At 38.1% G+C, this 9,240-nt stretch overlaps 1 long non-coding RNA gene across 1 annotated transcript; it reads right to left on the bottom strand.

The window, feature by feature from the left end:
- Nucleotides 1–5,050: 5,050 nt before the first annotated feature.
- LOC141378061 (uncharacterized) lies at nucleotides 5,051–6,844 on the bottom strand. The gene is made up of 3 exons (XR_012391648.1): nucleotides 6,673–6,844; nucleotides 5,667–5,742; nucleotides 5,051–5,162 (listed from the first exon to the last, which is right to left on the bottom strand). It is a non-coding gene; the product is annotated as an uncharacterized lncRNA (long non-coding RNA).
- Nucleotides 6,845–9,240: the final 2,396 nt, after the last annotated feature.

The raw sequence follows: 9,240 nt of genomic DNA, 5'->3' as shown, positions 1-9,240 counted from the left end.
ATTAGTATTTAGCAATTTACACATTGATCATAGGCTACATTTTAAAACTGTTATTGTTATTGATAATTCATTCATTTAGCCTATTCATATTTAATTTTTAGATCCGGGTCACACTTTAAAATAAGGTTTAGTTCATGTATTTACTAAAATGAACTTGTAATGAATGAACAATAGTTGTAAAGAACTTATTAATCAGTTCAACATTTACTAATGCATTTTTAGAATTTAAAATCATGCTTAGCATAGTTAATTCACTGTGAGTTAATGTGAAATATCAATAAACAACTTATTTCATTTGCTAACATTAACACAGATAAATACAATAATAAATGTGTTGTTCCTGTTCGTAAATACATTTACTAGTAACCTCATTGGAAAGCAGGAGTGTTGCAGGACATAAAGCTCTACTGGTGCACAGGGTCCTCACAACCGCACACTCTTCCCACTAAACTTCGCTAGGTTGTGGCTGGAAAGACATCACTGCATAAAACATGCTGAATCAGTTGGTGATTCATTCCGCTGTGGCGACCCCTAATAAATAAGACTAAGCCAAATGAAAATGAAAGAATGAATGAATAAATAAAAGTATTATTATTATTATAAAAGTATTATAGATGCATATGTGTCAGTTATGGATTAAACTACATTGCTTTCGCAAGCGTTGATTCGGTTGTACATAGAGAATAACGTCTTTATTCTGGTAATGCTACTCGAATGTATCATGAATGAACAATGCTGTTCTCTATGATTTTTTAACAATGCTCTTGTGAGTCTCCTTCTTCTGCCTATTGTGGTTCCATTAGCTACAATTTAAATAACTGCCACAGAGAAGACATCTAGAAATCTATGTCCACCACCACTCCCTTCCTCTTAAAAAGGACATTGATTCATGCACCCATCTATCTGCCTTTGAAGGATATTCCTGATTATCAGTTTCCAATCATTGCTCAGCTGTATGATTCCTATTTTTCTCCACATGCTGGACTCCAGTCTGTAAAAGACAAAGTCAAGACCAACAGAGCTCTACATGCTTGCTGATTTCCAGTAATGCAAAAGCTGTTCCCCTTCAGTGGGAACTAAGACATGTGTCTACCGACACTTTAGAAGTTTGTAGATGACCAATCACCAGTGAATGTCTATGAATTGGCATAGCTCATCTCCACAGGTGCTGGTGATTAATCATTAGTAGAGTATATAACCAGTGCACATGGAGCGAGCCGTTAGTCTTTTTGCTTCAGAGCCTCACAAGAAGAGAATGTTCTGCTAAGCTGTCTTCCAGAAAGAAAGCAGTATTCCATCCAGTTCATGTGACACCGCATACAGCGGCGGCTGAACAGGGTCTACTTCCTGTCCTCTGAGTGTTTCACTAGTGGCTAAAAGAGCAGTTTCAAATAAAAGAGCATATTCGCCTAAAAGAGCAACAGGGGCGAGCAAAGCATTTTTTTTAAAGATCCAACTTACAACAACAACTTAAGATTCCAATTTACAATCCAACCATGTGTTTCTTGGTGTGGTGGTTTCCTCTCCCTTGATGAAGGCCACAAGTATTGTGTCACATGTCTGGGGTTTAGCATGTTGGGGCGGTGCTTGCATGCCCTCATTACGAGGGCACGACTGTTGCACAACCTAGGTCGCAGCACACTTTAGCATTAGGGTGCGTCACCCCTGCTGTTCCTCGCAAGTCGGTTAGCACTCAGGAAGGCATGAAGTTGACTGTAAGGGCTCATCCGTTGCCTTCGGCCCTGCAGACCCCTCAACCCCTCCACAGTGCACTTTGTCCAAGCTTTAAGTGAGTGAGGCCTTGCATCCCTCCAGGATGGCAGCACTCTCACTTTATGACATAGAGGGCCAGATGTCCATCGCTGCATCGAAGAGTGGGCTGACATGTTCTGATGACTGTCAGATCGCTCCTGCCCTTCAAGGGTTGTGAGTGATGTCTCAGACCTGAAATTGGACATGCTGGCCGCGATATCCCAGGCTGCTTCAGTGGTGGGACTGGAGATGGCTTGTCTCCCAGTTCCGCCGTCAAACCGATAAGACAAGTGTTATGTGGGGGCAAAGAAGAGGGTCAAACCTCCATCCCCTTCTTCTTGGAGGTGCACAGTGAAATCATGCAGGCATGGAGGGCACCTTTTTCTGCCCGGTTCTCATGCGCTGCCATCCTTGCCACCCTTGATGACGGAGCAGCCAGGAGGTACGAAGCGATTCCTCAGGTGGAGCGCACCATTTCATTCAATCTTTGCCCGCAATGCGCCGTAACCTGGAGAGGTCAGCCTAGACTCCTATCCAAGGCATGTAGGGAGCCTCTGCCTTACATGCTATGGCCACCCATCAGCGCTACCAGGCGCAGAAGCTGGCTGAGCTCCACGAGGGTGGTTCTTCTCCAGGTTTTACACAGAAACTGAATATAGTTTATTTTAGGTTTATTAGAAATTCTTTATCATATAAGGCTGCAAAAATATATTTAAATTCTATGATCCTCTCTCATATCAATTATAGTCTGATAAGTTGGTCTAACACAAAATCTACAGCTTTAAAACCTCTGCAATTACTATATAAACACTTAAAATTTTAGATAAAAAACCTTTTAGTTTTCATCTTTGTACTATTTTGAAAACCAATAAACAGCTTAATTGGAAAATCATCTCTAAGTTTAAAATTGTTGCGTAGCTTACACGATTACGCATGGTTTAGGTCATCTCATCTCCCTCTATATGAATCTTTAAAATATAAATCTGTAGAAAATAATAACTAGAAGTGCAGATAGAGCTGATTGCATTATTCCACTTAGAAAAAGTTATTTTGGTCAAGCATATTTTTTAAAGCATCACATCAGTGGAATTTGATACCACAATCTGAATGTGTATCTTTAAATCATTTAAGTATAATTTTAAGCAATGGCTTTTAATAGTCAATACTGTGAACAATAGGCTTTTGATGTTGTTGTGGTGGTTGTTTCCTATTGTTGTTCATTTAAGTATGTTTTCAGTTTGAATTTGTATTTCTATTATCATGCCCTTTAAGATCGGGCAATGGGACCACCAATAAAAAGTAGTCTTTGGGCTAATTTGGTTACATTTATATTTTTGAGGAACATTGATTAATGTACACTGTCCCTTTTTATGAAATAACAAAAATAAAAAAATAATTGATTATGCACAGGGACATGGTGCTCCAGCACCTCGACCAGTTGGGGCTTCAGGTCAACCGGAAAAAGAGCAAGCTCTCCACTGTGCAGAGATCTCGGGATAGATGGGATCTCCTATCTTAATGATGACACGCCTCACAGAAGCATGTGCCAGGATGTGTGCTCTCTGAGACTACTCAACAAGAACACAGTGGTCCTACAAATTTTTTTTTCAGAGGCTCCACACCCCTTAGTTCTTTGACGAACCATGCCTTTCCATAGGCCAGGATAACCTTAGAACAAGTGTCCAGACATGTTGTCATCTCGACAGATGCTTCCAGCAGGGGCTGGAATCCATGTGTAATGAGAATGCTGCTCTGGGTTCATGGACTGGACACTGATTGCATTTGCATATCAATTGCCTGGAGCTGTTGGCAGTGTTTCTCACTCTCCTCTGATTTTTGCTGGTCCTGGAGCAGAAACATGCGCTGGTCAGGACGGACAGCACGGAAACGGTGGCGTATATCAACCGTATGGGTGGTATTCGCTCCCATTACATGTCTCAGCTCGCTCGCCATCTGCCCCCTGGAGTCATACAGGGTTAAAACCGCTGTGTGCCAATCACATCCCGGGAAAGCTCAACCATGCAGCTGATGCGCGCTCACGGCAGCTGAGGTCTTGAGGAGAATGGAGACTCCATCCCAGCACGGTCCAGCTAATATGAGAGCTGCTTCTCCTAAAAATGGCCATTGCCAGTTGTTTTATTCCCTGACCGAGGCCCCCCTCAGCATGGATGCATTGCCCCACAGCTGGCCCCCAGGCATGTGCATATAAGCACTTTTCCCAGTGAGCCTACTCGCACAGGCTCTATGCAAGGTCAGGGAGGACAAAGAGCAGGTCTTGTTAGTTGCACCTCACTGGCCCAACCAGATCCTGGGTTTCAAAACTCACACTCTTCACGATGGCCAGGTGCCTGGCCCAGTTCCATGTCTGGTATGCCCGCTTGGTCTATCCACAAGCTGGGGATCAGTGCCAGCTATGCATGATCCCTATTAACAATCCCATACGTGTCATTGGGCCACAGAGTGTTCCGCCTTCTCAGGCGGTTTTCTTCCCTACCCGCTTACTAGTTTATCATATGTATCACTCCCCCTGGACAGGGCAGGCCCATATGTTCATACTGTCACCTAGTTTCCCCTTGGGTAGCAGGTGGCCTCCGCAGTGTCCTTCCCCATTGGGACTGGCATGCTTTTCCAACATACTGTTGTATGTTTAAAAACCCTAGACTACAGCTAGCTAGGTAAAAAGCATATTTACGACCCCCCCAATCCTAAATTCTCAAATTATTCCCATATTCTGTTAATTAAAGAACCTAGGGGACGTTAGAAGGTTACACCCTATGGTGATGCTTGTGCACTCATGCTAATAAGCTTGGCAAACTTCACATCAGGAGTGTGATGGGCTCAGCTGCTGTGGCGTTTTCCTCCCAAAGTGTTGGTAGACACACGCCATAGTTACCACTAAAGGGGACCATCAGGTTACGAAACCCACATTCCCCGAAGATGGGAAAATTTGTGTGTCTCCATTGCCACTGCAGCTGGGTCTCCAGTTGATGGCTGAGTGTTTGGCTCTTCATCGGCAAAAGTCTAGCGGCTCGCTCCGTGTGCCCTGGTAATATACTCTACTAATGATGAATTACTCTTGATTGTGAATGGTCATCTATCGAACTCCTAAAGTGTCGGTAGACACGCGTCTCCTTTCCCATCTTCAGGGAAAATGGGTTATATTCACAACCGGGATATTCTCCAGTGTTCTTCAGATAAATCTCCAATGATGCTCTTGAGTTTCCTTCTTTTGCATGATGCGGGTCCATTACCTGAAAAAAGAAACGCCTGCCACAAACAAAACATCTAACTATCTAAGCCCACCTCCACCCCCTTATTCTTGGAAGGCCATCTTAGTGAATAGGTGATAACTGACCATCGGTTTCTTATCATTCCTGAGATGTGTGATGCCCTAGTGTCTCCACTCCACTCTGTAAAAGACAAAGACAACATAAATAGAATTCTACCTGCTTGTTCAATACTATCTATCTATCTATCTATCTATCTATCTATCTATCTATCTATCTATCTATCTATCTATCTATCTATCTATCTATCTATCTATCTATCTATCTATCTATCCATCCATCCATCCATCCATCCATCCATCCATCCATCCATCCATCCATCCATCCATCCATCCATCCATCCATCCATCCATCCATCCATCCATCCATCCATCCATCCATCCATCCATCCATCCATCCATCCATCCATCCATCCATCCGAAGAAAATACCCAACCATCACTTAGAATGTAAAAATGAAAGTAAATAATTTTAAATTGCGACGTACAGTACTTGTCATTACTGAGGTGTGTTTCCCTGTTTCTCCATATGCTTCAATCTCCCCCCAAAAAAATCAAGTCTTTAATTAATCTCAATACATTTCTTTGGAAACTAACTCCATTGTTTCAGTCTGTACAAAGAGTTCTACCTGTTTGCTGAGCTCCAGGTCTTCAACTATATCTCCACCATTCCCCTTGCAAGTCTTTTTTCTGCTCCACTCCAACCTGCAAACGACAAAGACAGCACTAACAGAGCTCTATCTGCTCGGTTTTATATAAATGTCCATCGATGCGAGTCTCCCTTTTTTGCTTGCTCTCTTTCTATTACCTGAAAAAGAAAAAACTGGCACAGACAAGGCCTATCTAACTATCTATACCAATCACCACTTGCATCATCTTGAAAGGATTTTTTAAAGTCATTAATTCATTTTAATTCCATAATTTGGAAGTTTCATCTGCTTTTGTCTTCAGTCTGGTTTTGTTCTAAAATAACAAATAATATTTTACAGGAATAAATAAAGAAAAACTCAGAACAAGATGACAATCTATAAACTTAGAATAGATAAATGTTTTACAATAATTAATAAAACTGTAAGTAGATTAAATAACAAGAAAAAGCTACAAATGCTGAACAGACCGACAGCATAAATTACAAATAAATGAAACAGCCAGACAATCTATCCGTTAATAGACAAACAGTAATGTGTGTTAAAGCTGACAGCATATAAATACATTATAACAGATCAATTTATCTGACAATATTGCAAATAGGCTAATATGCGAATGTTAAACAAGATAGCAATATAAAAATGAAGCTTACAATCCAGATATTGTATCTATTGGTCTACCAACCTGACAAATGGCCTTCTTCGATTAGAAATAATGGAAAAGATAATTATACACAAACTCTAATAATATATATTCACAATTCTAAAATTGACAAGTCGACAAAATAGCAATCTCCAATTCCAATAAACATTCTGCAATGTTACAATCTACAGTCTAACCGAAAAAAATAAGTGTACAAACTAATGTAATTATCTGAAACAATATGATAGAGAGAAATACTAAATTCTTTAGTCTCCTTCAGAAAAATCACTCTGAAACAACCATATATAATAACCTAAAATGATACTTAGAGAAATCTTTAAATACCTTTAATGTCTAGCGATGGTCAGACACTTACTGCAGTTTCTCTTCGTCAGCGGGCATTTTTCAAACACATTCTTTTTTTAGAATGCCATGGACTATGGTAACCAGTAACCACAGCAACGCCACCACCATATTACAACATCTTAAAGGTCCAGTGCGTGATTTCCGCGAAGCACTGTAGAATATAACAATAACCAGCAGACTGAGGAACAGCTTTTCCCTTAGAACTGTCACCCCTTTGAACTCTGCCCCCCACTGACTCTTTTGCCCCCTCATAGACCCCCACCCTCTCCTCATTACTTATACTGCTCATAATCACTGCACTAATTAATATTTGCATATTTTAAAATTTCATTGCACTAATTCATTTTGAACTGTACACACCCACTGTATACATATACATTTGTAATTATGCTCATATATATCTGCATACTTCTAATCTACATGATTATTAATAGCAACCATATATTCATCTATTTTTAATCTCTGTTCAAAGCTATTAAATCTGTATACTATGTTCATAGTACATCCATCTGTAAATATTACCCATAGTTTTTCTATGATTGTACTTATACCTAATGTATATCCAGCACTTGCTGCTATTGGACTCCTAGTTAGACCTAAACTGCATTTTGTTGCCTTGTACATGTGTAATGATAAAAAAGTTTAATCTAATCTAATAATAATTCTGTAAAAAATTTGGGTCCCTGTAACACTACCTTTTAAATACAGTTGAAGTCAGAATTATTAGCCTCTCTAAATTATTAACCTCCCGTTTATTTTTCCCCCCAATTTCTGTTTGTTTAACACATTTCTAAACATAATATTTTTAATACCTCATTTCTAATAACTTTTACTTTATCTTTGCCATGATGATAGTAAATAATGTTTTATTAGATATTTTTCAAGACACTACTATTCGGATTAAAAAGTGACATTTAAAGGCTTAACTAGGTTAATTAGGTGAACTAGGCAGGTTAGGGTAATTAGGCAAGTTATTGTATAACAGTGGTTTGTTCAGTAGACAGTCGAAAAAAAATATATAGCTTAAAAGGTCCAATAATTTTGACCTTAAAATGGGTTTTAAAAATTCAAATCTGCTTTTATTCTGGCCGAAATAAAACAAATAAGACAGAAGAAAAAACATTATCAGACATACTGTGAAAATTTCCTTGCTCTGCTAAACATCATTTGGGAAATATAAAAAAAATGAATCAAAGGGGGGCTAATAATTCTGACTTCAACTGTATATAAAGGCTGAAACTTAAATGTAAATGTCACTTCTCATGTAATGCAATACACATTTCACTATTGTCAGTAATGTGCAATTATTCAATATAAATAAAAGTGTTTCTTTACCCGTATCCTACATTTTAGAGGTACTTGGTGCTTTACTTCCTTGGTCAAATTAAATTTCTGCAATTGAACACAAATAAATTAAATGAGTGACTGAATTTAATAAATCAAAATTGCTCAATTATAAACTTGTTAGTAAAAACTTAACCAGAGACACATGCTGCAAATTAGCTAGGAAATTCAGCATCCTCTGCTATTCCTGTCAAAAAAAAAAAAAAATATATATATATATATAAAGTAATAAAATAATGAGAAGTCAAACGTGAGTGTGAAATTTCTGATTATAAATAGCACCTCTGGAACAGCCTGAATGTTGATTCAGCTGATTATTTTCCCATGTCATGTTTTCTTAAGGTCACGTGTTTGTAAGAATTTGGTAACATTTCAGAAAACAAGTTTTCCATTAGCCAAAATTTCTCGGCTTGGTTTCTTATAATCAAGGGGAATATTAGTCAGAAGGGGGCATTTATCAGTGCACACTTTGTGTTTTTTGTTTACTCTTGTGCTCCTGTCTGTAATAAATGGGATTTTTTGACAAATACATGGTCTTCCACTCATACATCTCTAGTGTGAAATGGTAATAAAGAGCTTTCTAATGCATACCAACACAGAGTATAGCATAATTTAGACTTATTTAACTCTGGAAAACAAACATTAAAGAGTACACCCCTTTTGAAATATATATATATATATATTTTATCCATTTTTCAGAGAATATAGACTATATATTTTGGTTTATTAAAAAACTGTTTTGTTTAACAGTTATATTTATTTTAAATGTGTCTGTAATCACCCAACACCTTTTAAAAATAAAAATATAAAACATTTAAATTCAAATGAGATGTTGTAAATCGAAAATATTCTCCTGATTTATACTCTTTCCCTAAGTTCCCCTAACATATTCATTGGGATGAACCAATTTTTGTTATTCAGTTAATTCATTTCCAGTTTGGGCTTTGGTATTTGCTTATTTGGTTCACAAATATCTTATTGTAGCATTCATATAGCAAATATTAATTTAAAAGTGAGATCTGTAAGGGGTGTACACATTTATGGAGGGCACTATTTAATATATATATTTGCTGCATTACCTACCTAATTTGCAGCGTGTGTCCATGGTTAGGCTTTTATTAAGAAATGTTTAATTGAGAGATTTTAATTTATTTAATTCAATAATTCTTTAAAATTTATTTGGGTTTAATTTTCGAAATTTAA

Source organism: Danio rerio, chromosome 16, assembly GCF_049306965.1.
Source record: "Danio rerio strain Tuebingen ecotype United States chromosome 16, GRCz12tu, whole genome shotgun sequence".
NCBI lineage: Eukaryota > Metazoa > Chordata > Actinopteri > Cypriniformes > Danionidae > Danio > Danio rerio.
The sequence above is the reverse complement of the archived record's forward strand: the minus strand, read 5'-3'. Positions and strand labels throughout refer to the sequence as shown.